The sequence below is a fragment of the Psammomys obesus genome, unplaced genomic scaffold (assembly GCF_907164565.1).
Source record: "Psammomys obesus unplaced genomic scaffold, mPsaObe1.curated_primary_1811, whole genome shotgun sequence".
NCBI lineage: Eukaryota > Metazoa > Chordata > Mammalia > Rodentia > Muridae > Psammomys > Psammomys obesus.
The window spans coordinates 9,059,301-9,078,875 of NW_026596244.1; the positions used below are offsets into that span (position 1 = coordinate 9,059,301).

A 19,575-nucleotide genomic window follows, 5' to 3' on the forward strand; every position below is an offset into this window, starting at 1 on the left:
TTGATGAATTAAAAAACATGTAAAGCCAAGGGGGGCCTATAGAGACTGATACTCCAACCAGGGACCATGCATGGAAGGGACCTAGACCATCTGTTCAAAGGAGCTTATTGGCTGCTCAGTTTCCAAATGGGTTCCCTAGTAAGGGGAATAGGGGTTGTCTCTGACATAAACTCAGTGTCTGGCTCTTTGATCATGTCCCCCTAGCTGGTGCAGCCTTGCCAGTCCACAGAGGAAGATGATGCAGCCAGCCTTGATGAGACCAGATAAACTAGGGTCAGATAGAAGGGAAGGAGGTCCTCCCCATCAGGGGACTAGGGAAAGGGTATAGGGACAGAAGAGGGAGGATGGGTGGGACTGGGAGGAGACAAGGGAGGGGGCTGCAGTAGGGATACAAATTTAATAAATTGTAATAAATAAATATGTAAATAAAATTAAATTTTAAAAAACCTGATGGACAACTGATGGGCAGAGTGAATGGAATTTTATGTAAGAAGTGGGAAATAGTAAGAGCTGGAGAGGACAGGAACTCCACAAGGAGAGCAACAGAACAAGATAATTTGAACACAGGGAACTTCCCAGAGACTCATACTCCAACCAAGGACTATTCGTGGAGATAACCTAGAACCCCTGCATAGATGTAGCCCATGGCAGTTCAGTGTCCAAGTGAGTTACATAGTAATGGGAAGAGGGACTGCCTCTGACATAATCTGATTGGCCTGCTCGTTGATCACCTCCCTTGAGGGGGGAGCAGCCTTACCAGGCCACAGTAGAGGACAATGCATCCTTTTGATGAGAACTGATAGACTAAGATCAGAAAGGAGAGGAGAACCTCCCCTATCAGTGGACTTGGGGAGTGGCATGCATGCAGAAAGGGGAGGGAGGGTGGGATCGGGAGAGGAGGAGGGAGGGGCTTATGGGGGGATACAAAATGAATAAAGTGTAATTAATAAAAAATTAAAAAAAATAAATAAATGGGATGAAACTCAAAAAAAACCTGTAAAGAGTAAAAAGTAGCAATTGAGGCTAAAAGAAAATGCATAGATTATTTAACAAGATTTACATGGATAAATATATTTTATGACATTTTTTAAAAACACATAGTCCCTAGGGTTTTTAAATTTTTACTTTCATTAAAATATAATTAAATCTCTTTACCCCTTCCCTTTCCTCCTTCTTCTTCACTTACTAATGGCACATATGTATATATACCTAAATAATATATAATACAACCTTCTGAGTCCTCGGTTTTTGTTTGTTTGTTTTACTTCTGTGTATATAATTTCAGGTCTGAATACTTTATACATAACCAACCAGTGGGCTCATGCCTGAGAGAGGCTAATTCTCTCTCTCTTTGCAGCCATTAGATGCCGGTAGTTTTTTGTCTAGGAGTGGGACCCTTTAGATTTCCCTCTTTCACTTTAGTAAGTCTATAGTTAATTTAAGAAACAAATTGTAGCTATCTGGACAATATACTCTCTCACAAAAGCTCATTCTTGGCTTGTTTTGTTTTTGTTGTTCCTTTTCCAGAGCTGAGGACAGAACCCAGGGCTTTTACGCTTGCTGGGCACTGAGCTAAATCCCCAACCCCTACAAAAGCTCATTCTTAAGAAAATCATATTGCTTAAAAGGCTTTTTATGAGCTGGGGAGATGGCTCAGCTGGTAAAATGCATGCCTTACAAGCAGATAAAGAAGTTTGAGCCACAGACTCACATAAAAAGTCATAGTTTCATGTGTTAGGAACACCAGCACTGGTGGAGACCTGAGGACCTCTGGGATTCAAGAGTCAACTGGCTTAGCCACATCAGCAAGAACCAGAGTCAAGGAAAGACCCTGTAACAAAAATAAGGTGCATGACTACCATGGGGAACAACACCCAAAGATGACTTCTGCCCTGTTCCTGCGCTCACATCAGCATGCTCACCTGCACACTTGCCTGTGCCAACACACAAAATCACACATAGACACACATATAAAAAGTTAGGCGTCACCGTTTTGATGCTTCATATTACAAGGCCAGTGTGTTTCCATAGCTCTAATGTTAGGAAAACACCACTTTTTCCTTAGAATTACAGAGATCTGGTGACACGCCAGAGAGGGTTACTCTGCTTCTGTCACTCTCTCAGGCAGCAATTAAATAAAGTTAATATTTACAATTAAATAAAATTTCTAAATTTTGTTGTTGATTTTTAACACTTAGCTTAACATGTATGTTCCTCTGCAATATAAAATAAAAGTTAATAATGTATTTTGCCTAATGAGCATCATTTTAAATATAATATGATATTGTGTTTGACAAGCATCATTCCTTCCATAACCCATTGTCTTTTTCAGATATTTCTGTAAATAGCACATGACTATTTCCCCCACCTCCCTCTTCTTGGATGCTCTATGCTGCGATCAATGTGCTCAAATGTGTGACTTGAGTTTCCCCTCATTCCCCGCATCCCACTTCAGAAAATACTAATAGAAAATTATGCATATCATGTGTCTGCTAAGCTTTATGTTAACTCATTTCTTTCTCATGATAGCTCTTGAAATAGAAGCTATTATTGTTTCCAAAATAATGGTAGAAAAATGCCACATAGTGGAAATAACTTGTCTAAGTCATAAAGAGAGTAAGAAATGCTGCCTTCAAACCTAAGCAGTCTACATTCAGAACCTGTATTCATTCCTAATGCACAATACTTAAACACACACACAATTAATGGAGGCTCTACCCAGCTATTATGGTTTCTGCACTCATGGAGCCTTCTATCCGGTTTTCTTCACTATAATCAGAACTGTCTTTTGCAACATTAATATGACTGTGTCTCTTTCTGGGAAGTAAGAGCTATTTAGCCCAGGACTGCAATGCTCTATAGAAACTGTCTGTGACAGTCTTTTAGCCACAAATCCAGGCTATCAGATCTTATTGATGAATGCATAGCTGCATTTTCCAAATGGCCCTGGACATATCAGTGTCTTACAAGTGAATTACCTCCTTTTGAAGGTAAAACCAGTACTACCTTACTTCATTGTGTCTCTTTTACAAAGATATACAGAAATAAGCTTGTCTCATCAAAAGAACCTTGCTAAAATAGATGCAGATTCTAATGCCAATAAGTGGTAGCAAACATTTCAATAATTATGTGATATCAATGGAAAGGATAGTGACATCAGATATTTCTCTGAGTAGTCCTTATTTCTAAAAGATTTTTAATTTTCTTTAAATATTTCTCGGCATTCTATTTACTTCTATCTTTCTAATATATGCCTTCTGGGTTTTTTTGGCTACATCTGCATAGTAAATTGTTGACATCCCCTTTTATTTTCAGTCTTCTTCAGGATAGGCTGATACATCAGAGAATAGACAAGTAGTTTTCTATACATTTCATATAACTCCAAAATGAGATTGAAGTATTTTATTCATTCCCATAGTATTTGTTTTTCTCCAGGCAAAAATGTACCCCTTAATATATTTGATGACTGTGTTTATCATACAGACGAAACTGTCTTTGACTGTTAAGTCTTCTAGGTAAACTGCAATGATTTTTTGCTTTGTGCATGGATTCATGCGTACTGACATGCATATCTTAAATTTAAATTGGTTACAATTTGTGTTAAAGCCTAGATTAATGTAGTTTGACATCTGAAAAGGAAGGATTGCTCTGAAGACTCTCCGGGGATCTACTTTATTTGATTTCCTGTGAAGGGCTGGCATGGAATCTAGACACTTGGAGATGTCATGCCATATGGTTTATTGATGGAGCTTCTTTTGAATGCAACAGTCATCATAATGAAAGCGATATCACAGAATCACTGGAATGCCTGAGAAGTAAACCACTGTTTGAATACAGAATCTCAGGAAGGAGCCAACCCTTTTACTTTCCCTTGGTCTGAAGTGAGTTGTCGAAAACCTCTGCAATTCGCATCCATATGGAAGCACTGTCTTTGTCTCACTAAGAGCACAAACTGCACGAAACTTTGTAAGAAATTACATCTCTTTTAACCTAGAAACCAGTTTTTCTAGGCAATTCTTCAGTGAGTATTATTTTACAGCAATGGCCTTTGTTTTCTGCCATACCTTGGTCACCCTCAACCCCATCCCATTATCTTCCATGGCATGTAATGACTTTTTTTTTCCCTAATGAACTCAGTTTTTTATATTTCTTTCTTAATGCTCTATTTCTACACATGTCAGTTTTCAGTATTGCTCAGTCACAGTCACTACCCCCAAATATGGTAAGAGTGACATTGAGAACTGTGAGCAAGCATCTTAGCCAAGGCACTGTTTTCAAGTTCGAAGCAGCAGTCTGAGGAGGAGAAAATGAATGTTATGTTACTTGAGAGCCTCATAAGACCATCTGAGACCGTCTGCAATCTGATAGTGCTGCTTCCTATTGACTTTTTATTATTGTCATCAAGTGCCTGATAGGTATTTGATAAGAAAGCTCTATTTTCACTCCTTTTACATGCTTGTAATGAAAGGCTATGGTAGAACTGGTGTCAGTTCATAGAAACAAGGAAGCAGAAGGAGATGAAGAAAGGACTGGGACATTTAATAATTTAAGAGCATATACACAGTGACCTGCTTTTTCCATCTATATGATAACTTCCACTTTCTACGGCTTTCCTAAAAACACACATGCTGGAAAGCAAGCATTGAATGTTGGCAAAAGGTTTGTTGTGGGGGGCATTGCCTACTCAAATTTTAACATTTTGCCCTGGCTTCCAAAGGCTTCCATCCATCTCCTAATGCAGAATGAATTGTCTGTCACTGAGAGTCAGCATCATCTTAGCTTTTATGAAATTGGTTTAAAGTTCAAATGCAAAGTCTCTTCTGAGACACAAGCCAAACCTTTTTCTGAGCCACTATAAAGTCAACCAGAAAGTTATATATTTCTAAGATACAAATCACAAAATGGAAATCCAAATTCTAAAGTGGAGTAATAGGAAATAACAAGGAAAGCACAGCCAAGAAAGAGAGAGAGAGAGAGAGAAAGAAAGAAAGGAGGGAGGGAGGGAAGAAAGAAAGAAGGAAGGAAGGAAGGAAGGAAAGAAAGAAAGGAAGGAAGAAAGAAGGAAGGAAGGAAGGAAGGAAGGAAGGAAGGAAGGAAGGAAGGAAGGAAAGAAAGAAAGGAAGGAAGAAGGAAGGAAGGAAGGAAAGAAAGAAAGAAAGAAAGAAAGAAAGAAAGAAAGAAAGAAAGAAAGAAAGAAAGAAGGAAAGAAGGAAAGAAAGAACAGAAACCGGAAAGCACTGAATCCTTTAGCTCTGTAGAGCACTCAAAATGCATGGTGTCATGATGTAAAGTCCAAGGGGCTTGAGTAGTTCCATTACTATGGCTTTGCAATCCTGTAGCCACACTGTATCCCATCTTTCCTAAAATAACTGCTTCCTATCTGTAGGTTTTCTCAGGAGACATTCCACATTTCTGGCATCATTGAATTCACACTCCAAGCTTCATATCCTAACTTCTCAGGGAATCTTGTGGGGAGGATTGTGACCCTCATATATATTCTTTCACACTGCTTGTTTTCCTTTTAAATCAAGATGGGACCCTCTGACACTATAACTCTTGCTATTTCTTCCTCCAACAGTTCCCATGCATGGACTGGGGTGAAAATGGAATGAAGAAATGAGACACACACTAAAACAAATATTTGAGATCACGTGGTCCTGGCCCTGTGCTAGAGAAGCTGAGGCACCATGAAAGCTCAGGATGCTTTTATAGAGAGTTGAACAGAGAGGTAGGTTTGTTGCATATATCTGAATATGGAGATAGGGTTGTTATGCAGAAGTAAGGAGGCAGGGTTTATGGTATACAGCTGCTTCAAGAAGGCAGGTTTAGCTAATCTTGGTACAAGCAGTCTCTGTGAGAGAGCAGTCTTCAAGCTGCACAAATCTAGGAGGAGAAGCAATAGTGGGCATTTTCTGTATATATTATTAACATCCACTCTTGGACCCAAAGTAAGGCTTTGCCGTTTTCTTCTGAGCCTCAATACAGGCACAGAATCTTTGCTAATTCCCTCTAGGTCTGAAGCTAGGGTCCTCAACATGGACATACCCATGTCAATAGCACACATTCACTCAGGATTTCATTAACACCAGGCTTCCTCCTCTCCTCATTTCTATCCATCTGTATGTCTTTAAAACTAGCATCATGTGATTAAGATTAAGGCCTGCTGCCTTCTTAAGCAATGACCACCCTTCCTTGAACAATGGCTGTAGCAAACTCTGAGTGCTTCGGTTTTTTAATGTGAAGAAATACTTTCCTCAGCAACCCTGTGTAACTGGAAGACCACAGATCACTTTAAGCAATTTTACCTTTTATAAATTCCTCAGTTTTGAATTTTACGTGTTCTTATTTAGTCTTAGGAAATCTTTATGGTGTTTTTTTTTTCCTACTTGAAAGTCACTGCTGCATTTTTAATGCTGTTAATCTTCTTAACAAGTACATCTTGCTTGACCTCAAGTTTGCTCTTTTTTTTTTTTTTTCCTGGCAAAACTGTGATTTTTCAAAACTTGCTTCTTCCCTTATTATTCACAATTCTTACTTTAAACCTGGATAAAAGACGTTCTTGCTAACAATGCCACAGCCAGAATTAGGCAATGGAGAACAGGTAGAGAAATTCATCCTCATAACAAAACACAAATAGTCTTTATTCCTACTCCCAGCGGGGCATTTTTCCCATCTCCATCTGCATGAGTTCACACTTTGCTGCCTGCATTCTTGACACTGAGCTCACACTGAAATCATTCAGTAAACTCTACCTACAGAACTCCAGGCTTTGACTATCACCAATCTTCACACATTTCCAAATTCTTGTCATATGCTTATTTCCAATATTTCAGAATTGTTATATTTTCTGATAGCAATGACCCTGCTCTTTGCATTAGCTTTCTGCATTAGTTGGAATTAGTGATAAAGTTTTTATTACTGTGGCAACAAAAAACAAACAAACAAACAAAAAAAAAACATAAGCAATGTAAGGAATAAAGAACTTCTTCTTTTAGGTTTTGGTTTCAGCAGTTTCATACATAATCCTCTGCTCTTTTTATTCTGGGTTCTTGGGTCAAGCACAGCGTCATTGCCATACAAACGTTGGCAGAGGAGTCTTCCTTTGTAGCAGATAGGAAGCAAAGAGACAGAAACAAACTGGTAGCCAACCTCCATTGGCAAACTCATAGTGAGCAAAGCATTTACGTGGGACCATTTAATCATCTAAATTCCTACTACTTTCCCAAACAATCCTACTCGAAAGGAAACAGTCAACTTACGAACCTTTGAGAACATTTCATAGTGAAACTGTAGCCTGAATGAGTGGATACAGAAGCCTACTGACATGTTAAACACTAGAATTGAGTGAGGTATTGTGAATTAATTAGAAAGGTGTTTATTTCATGTTCATCTCTATTTCTCAAGGATGCTTTCTAAAGGTAAAGATACCTCCATGCTGCACATATTCTAAAGGAAGAAAGTTTAGAAGAACCTAAAGTATCCAAAACAGGGTGCTATTAGCTCTGATGAAAATGCAAAAAGAGCTTTCTGAAATGAGCTAGACAAGATCAGAATTTCTGTACACTCATCTATAGAAACAGAGGACAGAAAAGAAAAACACAAAATTTCAGTTCTAGCCTCATGGCTTGTACAATTACAGTTCTGCACACAACTGTAAATTTCTGAATGAGTTAGGCTGATTAACATAAGAAGGTCATGTATGGCTTGAGGCTTAAAAATGATTGCAAAGGAATTATTAAAGGTACTCTTGCTGAGTTCTACTTGAGTTAAATATTTAATGACAACTTTGAAAAACTCAGCCAAGTCAAATCCTTCCATAAGATGTTTTAGGTCAAACCACAAAAGTAATAATCTCCTGGGTGTAAGTAGCTTGCTGATTGTTTCACTTTTTATTACTAGCACAGATGATAGAAGCCGGCAACAAGGCTGATGGTGCAGCCAACCCTTCTTTCCTCTTGGGTCATTCTGCTCACTGGTGCTGCTAATGTGGCATTCACCATACAATCTGCAACACTTCACACCATTATTTAGTACAAGAGGAAAAGAGCTGAGCAAGATTTAGTTTTGTTTTCTGTTTTTGCATTTATACACTGATATTCACTTTAATGAAATGATGTAAGCTGCTTCATACGCAGGAAGCCTCTTTGCAGCTTGGTCTCAGTCATAGCTCCATCAAGAAGGACAGCACAACTATTTTATTTTCTTAGAAAATTTTAAATTCCAATTTCTTGAAGAACAACAAAAATGAAAGAAATAAAGAAAATAGAAAGAAAAAAAACCTGAGAATTTTAACCCAGAAAGCTCTATCTTTCTGTAGGTCTCTTTTTTCTGTCAGAACATCATAATTACTGAAGTTACATTTAGAATATATTATTCAAACATGGTTGAGCAAATGTCCTTGTTGTGTACTTGAGCCTCTTTTGGATATATGCCTAGGAGTGCTACAGCTGGATCTTGAGGTAGCGCTATTCCTAATTGTCTGAGAAAGCGGCAGATTGATTTGCAAAGTGCTTGTACAAGTTTACATTCCCACCAGCAATGGAGGAGGGTTCCTCTTTCTCCACATCCTCTCCAGCATGTGTTATCACTTGAGTTTTTTTTATCTTAGCCATTCTGATAGGTATAAGGTGAAATCTCAGGATTGTTTTGATTTGGATCTGATGACTAAAGACGTTGCCACCTGTTTTTTTGTTTTTTTTTTAAACATTGTTATTTTTTAAATTACACTTTATTTACTTTGTATCCCCCCTCTAGTTCCCTCCCTCCTCCCCTCCCAACCCCTTCCTTCCTCCTCCTTCTCCACGCATGCCCCTCCCCAAGGTTGCCACCTGTTTTGATCTGCTTCATGCACTCCCCAGTGACCAGGTGCTGGTTAGAACCTGCTATACTTTGCTCCAATGATGGACAAGCATGAACTTAACAGGTAAGTAACTATTAGCTCAGGTTTGCTGAACAGGATTTTTGAAGCGTTTTCTACATTTTCACCTTCCTTTTTTATTTCTTTGATCAGACATGTTCATCTCTCCCCTTTCAGTTAATATTCATTCCTACAGGTCTTCCTAAAACACAATACCTAAAACGCATTCTCTGCCTATTTGTCTCCCAATTCTTTTTATCTTTTTACATTTTATTTTGTAGGGATTTGGTGCTTATTACAAAGGTCTAGTTTAAGTTTTCTTATAAATGTGTCCTAGATCTCCATCTTCCCATTGGCTTCTTTGTTCACACCTCTTTACTTACCCAGAAAATACACTATAAACATCAATATCACATGCACTATTAGTTATAGGACATGCTTATATTACAGGCTTGGTTTTCTGTTTGTTTGTTTGTTTGTTTTGCTCAAATAAGTGGTAAGTAAAATTCTTTCACCAATAAATCAAAGTTAAGCTTTATAGAATAAACAAGAAAACGATATATGAGAGACAGTTATTATACAGAGTCTAAAACCACACAATTTATCCTCAAAGGCTTAAAGATATGAAGACCTTGTTCAATATCCAAAGGTGTGGTAGCAATGACCGTGGGGACAGTAGAGAAGCTGAAAAACTTGAGCTTGGAGAGACACGTTACTCAGCTGTGCCTCAGCCTGAGGATAGCAAAATTACCTTCATCACTGAATGATATGAAGGCATTAACAGAACTCACACACATACACACCCACTCATTTACCCATACACTCTCACACACACACACTGTCATCAACTTAGTTAGCCATGTGAAAATCTGTATCTCTACCTAACTTTCTGTATTCCAACTAGTGGGTATTAGTTATACATCTATCAATTATGCATCAAAACTTCACTCTTTTTTTTTTAAGCTTGAAATTCATCACTTCCACAAGACAGTTTTGATTTACTGAAAATCAAACCCATCTTCTCAGGCCAAAAGACGTAAAGATCTCCCAGAATACAAGTGCTCAGCAAGTGCTGTCCATCTGACCTTGCCAATCTGTTTTCCTCAGCTCCGCTGACAGTGCCTGATAAAGTCCTTAGGCACTTATTGACTAAATTACTTCAATAACTTCTCAAACAGCAGCCACTGTAATACATCGCTTTCCTATCACAGCAAAAATCACCCTCTTGCTTAAAAGCTGCCTGTGTTCTCCAGTTGCTGAGGGCTAAAATGATGTAAATAACAAACAGCATTTCTCTAGTTTTATCAGTTCTGTGTGGTCTGAATCAGATGTGTTTATCCTGTGTGAGTCTAAAGCCATTCACATGGCTGTGTGTTAGCCAGAATTATGGCTGCTTAGCTTTCTCAAAAATAGTGACCCCACTGAGAAGAGAATAAAGATCCATGTATCCCTACCAGCCTAACAAGTACATAGCACACAGCAGGCATGCAATAAATGGCACTTAATAAAATACCGTTTCTTCAAAGAAGAGTGTCCTATTTGTGATTAAGTGAATGCCACCTTTCCTGATTGTATCTGTCCTATTGTCACTCTGTTTTCACCCCATCTGCATCTTGAGTTACAGTGCCTGTGTTAGGGTGGCTTGCTGATACATTTCTTTCTTAATCAAAGGGGTCAGTATGACAACAGAATAAACGCAGGAATTAGAAGCCAAATATAGCTTTCACAGGCCAATTGCTAGGAAATGTGCTGATCTTGAACCTCAATTCTTAATCTAGTGCCTGGGGTTGTCTATCTTGTGTACCTACTTCACGGGGATACTTTAATGTTTATGTTGCTAAACCTACACAAAATACTCAAGAAAATATTACTGATTAGGTAAGTGTGCTTTTAGCAATAAATCAAATCATAATGATTTTTGTTTCTTCCGCAATACCCAAATCAGAGATTTTATAGTTATATCACTATAACACTTATTACATAATGAATATATGCTCAGAACCAAATGGTTAATAGATGTAAAATGCAAGATCCTACACTGAAACATCATTTCTGTTGATACTCAAACTTCTTGGAAATCAATACTTTTCTTCTGAATTGCCATTTTTCAGGATCACGGACTTAGTTTTAAAATCTGTCTGAAACTTTGTTAAACTTTAGTCAAGCAAAAACAAACAAACAAACAAAAACAAATTTCTTTGAAATACCTGTGACATCCAATTGTGTTACTATTTCCAAATTTCTTTTGTACAGAAAGAATTTTACACTTCAAATGAAGTTAAAAACACAGCAAGGTACACAACGAAGGGAGGACACCTCTGTGAAGAAGGGTGTTTCTTTGTAGTGTGTATGAGAAAGCCTACCTCAAAGCTTACCTTAAGCAGGGTTTATTTCTTTAGCACATCATTGTAGTATATAGTACATACTTCATTAGAATCATGAGTTAAATTTTTGGGGAGAATATTAGAAATTGAACCATGATTCCATTATTTATGGATATTTTCTTCTAGGACAGTTTTCTATGATATTGATAAAAAGGAGTGAAACTGCCCCCTTTCCATAAATACAGCTATTTTAAAGTTTGCATATCTACTGGAGGACTTTCTTTTCCTATCTGTGGTCATTTAGCATCTACACAAGTCTCTCTAAAATCTCAGCAATCACTGCACAGTTAGTGAACAAAACATTAAATGGCTCTGAGGCAATGTGTAGAATAATTAGCACACACCCAAGTGACAGCCTCTATAAATTGCCTCACTAATGTTTAACCTACAGCCGTGACACCCATCTATACAATGACAAATTGGCTCTCCTTTGCATGCATCTTGATCATTTGTCACAGAAATAGTTAATTCGATGCAACATTCTCTCTCAGTCGTAGAAGACTGTGAAGTAGCAAGAATACATTTTTCTTTCTCCCTAGCAAATATCTGTCCTTCCTGACTTTCATGCTAAATAGTCTGAGTGAGGTTAAATATCCTAAGTTTATTGCTGTGGCCTTTATTATACACCGCTTTAAAAATCTGTAACATTTATTTTTGCTTCATTCTTCATTGAAGATGGCAAGCAATGATGGGATCAGCAGGAATGGGCAATAATTCGAATGTAAATTTTAATGATGGGACCTGGACATGGAAGAGAAGGAGAATTACCTCCATTTACATAAGTTGCCATTTCATAAGAGATAGTTCTACTCTTAATCTTGACCATGGATTTCCTTCTCTCTCTCTCTCTCTCTCTCTCTCTCTCTCACACACACACACACACACACACACACACACACACACATACACACACTGGTTTGATCTCTGAAGAGTCTTGCTAGCTTTAGGCTCTGGATGGTGTCTAGATCTCCATGTGCTGGTGTGGTACCAGTGGTTTGTGCAGGGTGCCAGGCTGAAAGATGGCCATTAACCTGGCTTCTCATCTCACCATGCTGAGAGCAAGTTGTGTGTTTCTGACACACAGCAGAATTCAAAGGTTTCAATGTCCTCAAAAGTCCCAACTAGATTAGACAAAGTTCTAAATGGTTGAATATTCAAGAGATAAATTCTAGAAAATGTCAAGTCGCTCATGTATATTCCTTATCACTGATCTTTTACATAAAATCCATGGGGGTGTACAGATTTTAGTGGGTTTATTCTACATTGTATGTTTATATGAGTGAGTATATACCATGCGTGTCTTTTTGCTTCTGGGACAACTCACACAGGATGATCCTTTCCAGGTCCCACCATTTACCTGCAAATTTCATGATTTCCTTATTTTTCATTGCTGAGTAATACTCCATTGTATTGATGTACCACAGTTTCTGCATCCATTCTTCAGTTGAGGGGCATCTGGGTTGTTTCCAGCTTCTGGCTATTACAAATAAAGCTGCTACAAACATGGTTGAGCAAATGTCCTTTTTGTGTACTTGTGCCTCTTTTGGGTATATGCCTAGGAGCTGGATCTTGAGGAAGCGCTATTCCTAGTTGTCTGAGAAAGCTCCAGATTGATTTCCAGAGTGGTTGTACCAGTTTACATTCCCACCAGCAGTGGAGAAGGGTTCCCCTTTCTCCACAACCTCTCCAGCATGTGTTGTCCCTTGAGTTTTTCATCTTGGCCATTCTGATGGGTGTAAGGTGCAAAAGAGAGGACCCTAACTAAAATGTTCAATCCCCATCCTGAAAGGCAAAGAGGATGGACATCAGAAGAAAAAGAAAATAGGAAACAACCTCGGAACCTGCTACAGAGGGCTTCTGAAAGCCAGAAGAAAACAGGAAACAACCTTGAAACCTGCCACAGAGGGCCTTTGAAAGCTTCTGCAGTATAGACTGACAAAGCAGATGCTGAGCCTGATGGCCAACTGATGGGCAGAGTGAATGGAATTCTATGTAAGAAGTGTGAAATAGTAAGAGCTGGAGGGGACAGGAACTCCACAAGGAGAGCAACAGAACAAGATAATTTGAACACAGGGAACTTCCCAGAGACTCATACTCCAACCAAGGACTATTCGTGGAGATGACCTGGAACCCCTGCACAGGTGTAGCCCATGGCAGTTCAGTGTCCAAGTGGGTTACATAGTAATGGGAAGAGGGACTGCCTCTGACATAATCTGATTGGCCTGCTGGTTGATCACTTCCCCCTGAGGGGGGAGCAGCCTTACCAGGCCACAGTAGAGGACAATGCAGCCACTTTTGATGAGAACTGATAGACTAAGATCAGAAAGGAGAGGAGAACCTCCCCTATCAGTGGACTTGGGGAGTGGCATGCATGCAGAAAGGGGAGGGAGGGTGGGATCGGGAGGGGAGGAGGGAGGGGCTTATGGGGGGATACAAAATGAATAAAGTGTAATTAATAAAAAAATTTAAAAAAATCCATGGGGATTATAATCAACTTAAAGGGACTCAGTCCACAGTTCTCTGTATATTTTATTAATCTTTCTTGAGTCATCATTACTTTTATATTTTTTCTCTGCCCTCTTCTGTTTCCACCTAAATAATTTTATTCTTCATGTCCCTCTTGGCATTGAAACTACAACTTAGCAGGATAATCCATTCACACTTTGTATCATTAGAATGTTGTTGTCAGGCTCCTTAAATGTTCTGTTTTAGAGGTCCAAACAGAACACTCAGCCTGGAGATCTGCTGACCCCTCAGCATCTAGAACAAGTATCTGGTTGATTTGTTTGCATTTCTCAGCCCCATGTAAGGTTGAAAAGAAATGTTTTAAAGAAATCCACCTCTCATTCCCTCCCCTCTAGTTCTCTTTATATTCTCTAGCACCACCACCATCACCACTCAGACAACTTAACATGTTCTTTTCCTCTCATTAAACCTGGTGACTGCACTTAGTACTGCTTGCATGTATGGGCAAAGCAGCATCTGCTGGAACATGGCCAGGTTTTGAGAAATAATTCCTTATTTTTCTATGTGTGTTACACTTCTTAAGAGAAACCCAGTTTAAAGGCATTCATTCCATCAACGTGTTATTGAGGCAATAAAAATTCAGTGAGAATTTGAATAACTATCTGACATACTTGATCAATGTGTATAATTAAATTCTTTTATATAGCCCATAATTCTTCCTTTCCAATAGCAGATAGGTTTTTTTAAAGCTCATATATTATTAATGATTGTTCAATTCACCACTATGTGGTCTGTAATATATGGAAATATGGGAGAAAATATAACATAGGTAGCATAATATCAATAGTCACTATCAGTATGACTCCATTATTATTCATACCCTATTTTCAAAATACTACCACAGAAAAATGAGAAGAGAAAAATAATTATCCAGACAATATTTCTCCATTACTAAAATGGAGCAAAGTTACTCAGAGAGATGAAATGAAGAGAAAGTCAATGAATAAGAGAAGAAGCAAAAGTTTCAGAATGGCACACAAATATTTCTCTTAAAGACAAAGCCAGAGAAACTCAAAATGAGTAGATGCAAGCTATTGCATGGGAAAATATTAATAATATATTTTGATTCATACATCTCAAGTTATTTCAGCTTCATGTGATCACTGAACAAAAGCACATGTGAAATCAGTTAAAGTTATTTTTTCAGATCTCTAAATGAATATGTTCTGGTTCTAGAGAACATGTATAATTTTATATATAAATCACAGAGTAAATTGTAAAGTTTGTAATTTAAGGATATCTAAATTGAATACAACTGGTGAGAGTTTGAGGCAGGCACAAAAGTCCATACTGAAATTTGAACTCTCTACCTTTGGTTTTCTGTCTCCTTCAAGTTGTGCAATACCTGCTAAGCCTGAAAAGAAAATGTAAAATAAAGAGCTATGAGATAGCTAGGGCTTCTAAGATAAATTAAAGAATTGAAAAATGTGTCCGGTTTCATTATTTAAGAGTAAAATTTTGGTATATGCCATATTTCAATAAGAATGACAAGAGATTTTCAGTCAACAGGAATGAAATAGAGTAAGTTATGATGGCCAAGCTAGAGGTGATAAGCTATATCACCTGGACCTCTATATGAAATAAATGTTAGTCTCTTCTTAGGAAATAACTTCTTCTGGAAGTATTTTAAAATCAAGAATCAACCAGAAAAAATGGAATTTTATAAAGGTTGATCATGTTGGATGTTAATCACAAGAGAGATATTAATGAAGACAAAATATTGCTAATTTGTAAACTATTTTAATATCTTTAATCAATTTTATCCTATACTTCAGAAATTATTAATCACAAAATAAATATAAATTTCACAAGAATTTGCCAAGTTATTCAAGAAGGAGGACTCTAGATAAGATGCTGAATCTTCATTCAGAAAGGCAAATGAGGACATCAGAAGAGGGAGAAAACAGGGAACAGTACAGGAGTCTCTGACAGAGGACCTCTGAAAGACTATATCCAGCAGGGTATCAAAACATATTCTGAGAATCATAGCCAAACTTTGGGCAGAGTGCAGGGAATCTTTTGAAAGAAGGGGAGATAGAAAGACCTGGAGGGAACAGAAGCTCCATAAGGAGAGCAACAGAACCAAAAATCTGGGTACAGGGGTCTTTTCCTAGACTGATACTCCAACCAAGGACCATGCATGGAGATAACCTAGAACCCCTGCACAGAAGTAGCCCATGGCAGCTCAATGTCCAAGAGGGTTCCTCAATAAAAGGAACAGGGACTGTCTCTAAGATGAACTCATGGACTGGCTCTTTGATCACCTCCACCTGAGTGGGGAGCAGCCTTGCCAGTCCACAGAGGGAAACAATGCAGACTGTCCTGATTAGACCTGATAGACTAGGGTCAGATGGAAGGGGAGGAGGACATCCCTGTCATTGGACTGCAGGAGGGACATAGGAGAAGAAGAGGGAGGGAGGATGTGATTGAGAGGGGGTGGGGGAGGGGGCTACAACTGGGATACAAAGTGAATAAAATGTAATTAATAAAAATAAAATTTAAATTTAAAAAAGAACTTATTATATGGTATTTCCATGCAATGACTTTTCTCTTACAGTATAAATTGTATGAAAGGTATGTATTATTATTTCATATATAATATATATGTACACATATGTATATGTACACATATATACACATAGAATATATTCTTTAAGTTCATGAAATAGAATGTTTTGGAAACTGGCATATTGAACCTAAAATCTGCATAACCATTTTTCTGTAAAGCAATCACAACACTTAAGCTCTGTCCCGGGAACTGTGGAAGGCATTGTCTATGGTAGCTTAACACTTCCAACAACACTTAGAGAGGGTGAGTAAACTCCTCAAGTTATGGCAAATGATCATGATGGCAGAATTTAATCTTCCAGGAATTCTGGAAGTAGCTGGAAAATGTCACATAAAAACGTCTGGGACATAGGAGAAGAAGACTGGCAAAACAAATTCCAGATTAGTGGTAGGTATCTTAAATCAAAGATACATTATGAGAGCATAAGAGTACGAAAGTATATTCTTAATATGTGGAACTATTGTTTTTGTTTAGGTATATATGCACACACTTATATACAAACACAAGTATACAAATTTTACCGAAATATTTCTTTCAATTTTTTAATATTTAACTAAAATTTATTATAATCTTTTAAAGTTTCAGAATAAAAATAAATAAAAATTAAAAAGAGAAAAAATTGTCAAAATTTTCATTTCTAATTTTGAGTTAGTCTTTTATGTCTCAGCTGCTCCTGATCCCCTTGCATTTTTAATATATATTCTGTACTTCTTTTTTATTTTATTAATTACAGTTTATTCATTTTGTATCCCCTCTGTAGCTCCCTCTCTCCTCCCCTCCCAACCCCGCCCTCCCTCCTCCTTCTTCACCCATGCTCCTCCCCCCAGTCAACTGATAGGGGAGGTCTTCCTCTCCTTCCTTCTGATCCTAGTCTATCAGGTCTCATCAGGATGTGGCTGCATTGTCTTCCTCTGTGGCTTTATTTGTAATAGCCAGAAGCTGGAAACAACCCAGATGCCCTTCAGTTGAGGAATGGATACAGACCTTGTGGTACATCTACACAATTCAATATTACTCAGCAATAAAAAAACAAGGAAATCATGAAATTTGTAGGCAAATGATGGGAACTGGAAAAGATCATCCTGAGTGAGATATCTCAGAAACAGAAACACACACACAGTATATACTCACTTCTAAGTGGATATTAGTCATATAATATAGGATAAACTTACTAAAATCTGTACACCCAAAGAAGCTAAGCAAGAAGTGGGACTCTGGCTAAGATGTTCAATCCCCATTCAGAAAGGCAAAGAGGATTTCTTTCAATTTTTAGATTTCATCTTTGCTCTGATCTCCCAGTAGCAAATCTTCTTACAGAGGAAATTCTGTAAGAAGTTAAATTATTATTTACTTCATATGAGTTTAATTACAATTGTAGAGTATTTTATGAACCTTGCATCTGGTCTCCTGCTGTAGGAAGAGGAAAGGAGCAGCAGAAGCACTGGCTCCAATTTAAACATCACAGATTCTTAAAAAAAAAAAAAAAAAAAAAAAAAAAAAAGACAAGAGGTCTAGACTCTGTAGACTACTGAGCAGCAAATGTTGAGGGAAGTGTTCTCCAAGCCTAGACTAGAGGATTTCCTCATCTCACCCTGCTATTTCCAAGGCCCTCTCCTGATGTGAAGGAAGAGCAATGCACAAGACAAACTCTAATCACAAGCCTTGCACTGGTGACATTGGATCTTGCATCTTTAAATGGGTGCCTTCCCAATAACCAGACTGCCAGATTCCATCAGTTTGTCCTGAGATGTTAGAGAAATTATATGTGTTAGTAATGAAAATAAAACACACCTTGTGGCAAAAAACAAAACAAAACAAAACAACAACAACAAAAAAACCTTGGATTTCATTGACATAATGGTTTCTTCTGCCTATAGCTACACCTAGAAAAAATAATGTGGGTCACTGCATAATTGAATCCCAAAAGTCATATTAAATACTTAAGCAGAATCTTAGGAATTTTATAAATTCTAGAGCGTAATGCCATGTGATTTGGTTTCCATGAACATATCATTTGAGGGTACAAAGAATCTCATAGTGAAAGCTGTTTGTTTTGTTTGTTTGTTTGGTTGGTTGGTTTTTGTTGTTTAACGAAATCAAATACAAAGCCTGGATGATCATTATTATAAGTTCTTATTTGTGGATGTCAGGGTTATTTTGGAAAACATTAATGGACATGAATCATGTTGTTAAGAGCCCTTGTTCAACATGAACAATTTTCTTTGTTACATTTTTTTGAACACTCATAATGGGAGCAATTCCAAATAAATCATATAACTGCCTTTTGTTAAAGGTTCACAACAGAGTTATGTTTTACTTTTATTATTTCACACCTGGGTCAGCCATGAAGTTAGAGAATGGGAAAGGTCAAAACAAATACATTTTTAAAACCATCAAATGGGCTTTTAATATTCTACTCCTAAGTTTGTAAAACCCAATTTTTATTCAGTCCTTTCTCAATATTCTAGCGATTATACTATGATCTCAAGTGTAATGAACATTAAAAGGCATGTATTACCCCCCAAAACACCCCAAAATTACATAGTTAAAATAAATGCAACTATTTGTGCAAATATATTATGTCTCATTACACCATTGGGGAATGTTCTAATTCCCCAATGTCACTGGTAGAAACAATTAAATGATTGAATTCAGAATCCTCATTGATTCTTATAGTGATGTGTTATTTAACAAAAACAAAGCATTTTCTGGGGTTTCATGAAAAAACAAGTTAGGAAAAATAAGTTAAAAGAGAAGACTAAAATGATAAAGTTTTCAAAGACTAGCTACCTAAAACCATAAATTTGAGAAGGTTTGGGCTCTTGTTTAATTCCTATGAGTGTCTGCAACTGTGGCCAGATAATCAAAGATTCTTTCAATTATTGAAGACTTCTTTCAAAACTGTCCAACCGTCAATCAAATAGTGCATACATAATACTTATACTGGAATAAAAGAAAATTATCAATTGGCAATCTGGTATTTATATGGTAACATACCTAAAAAATTCCTAAAATATTCTTAAACTTATTTAAAGTTTATCTTTTTCACTGAAGCTCTCATATATGTGCAGGGTTTAATTCAGAGAAAAAAAGCTCCAAAATAACATAGCACAGAAATTCTCAGGGAAATAAGTGGCTGAAAAGTACAAATAAAAATGCTGAAAGTTCTCAAGAATGCATTATTGATAGGAGAAAGCAGAGTTGCTCAAGAAGATGGATAATCATTTAAATAAAATGTA

At 37.4% G+C, this 19,575-nt stretch overlaps 1 protein-coding gene across 5 annotated transcripts in view; it reads right to left on the reverse strand.

The window, feature by feature from the left end:
* The window catches only part of Gria2 (glutamate ionotropic receptor AMPA type subunit 2), a 126,297-nt gene that overhangs the window by 59,291 nt on the left and 47,431 nt on the right, over positions 1-19,575 (reverse strand). The gene's annotated exons all lie outside the window — the stretch shown is intronic.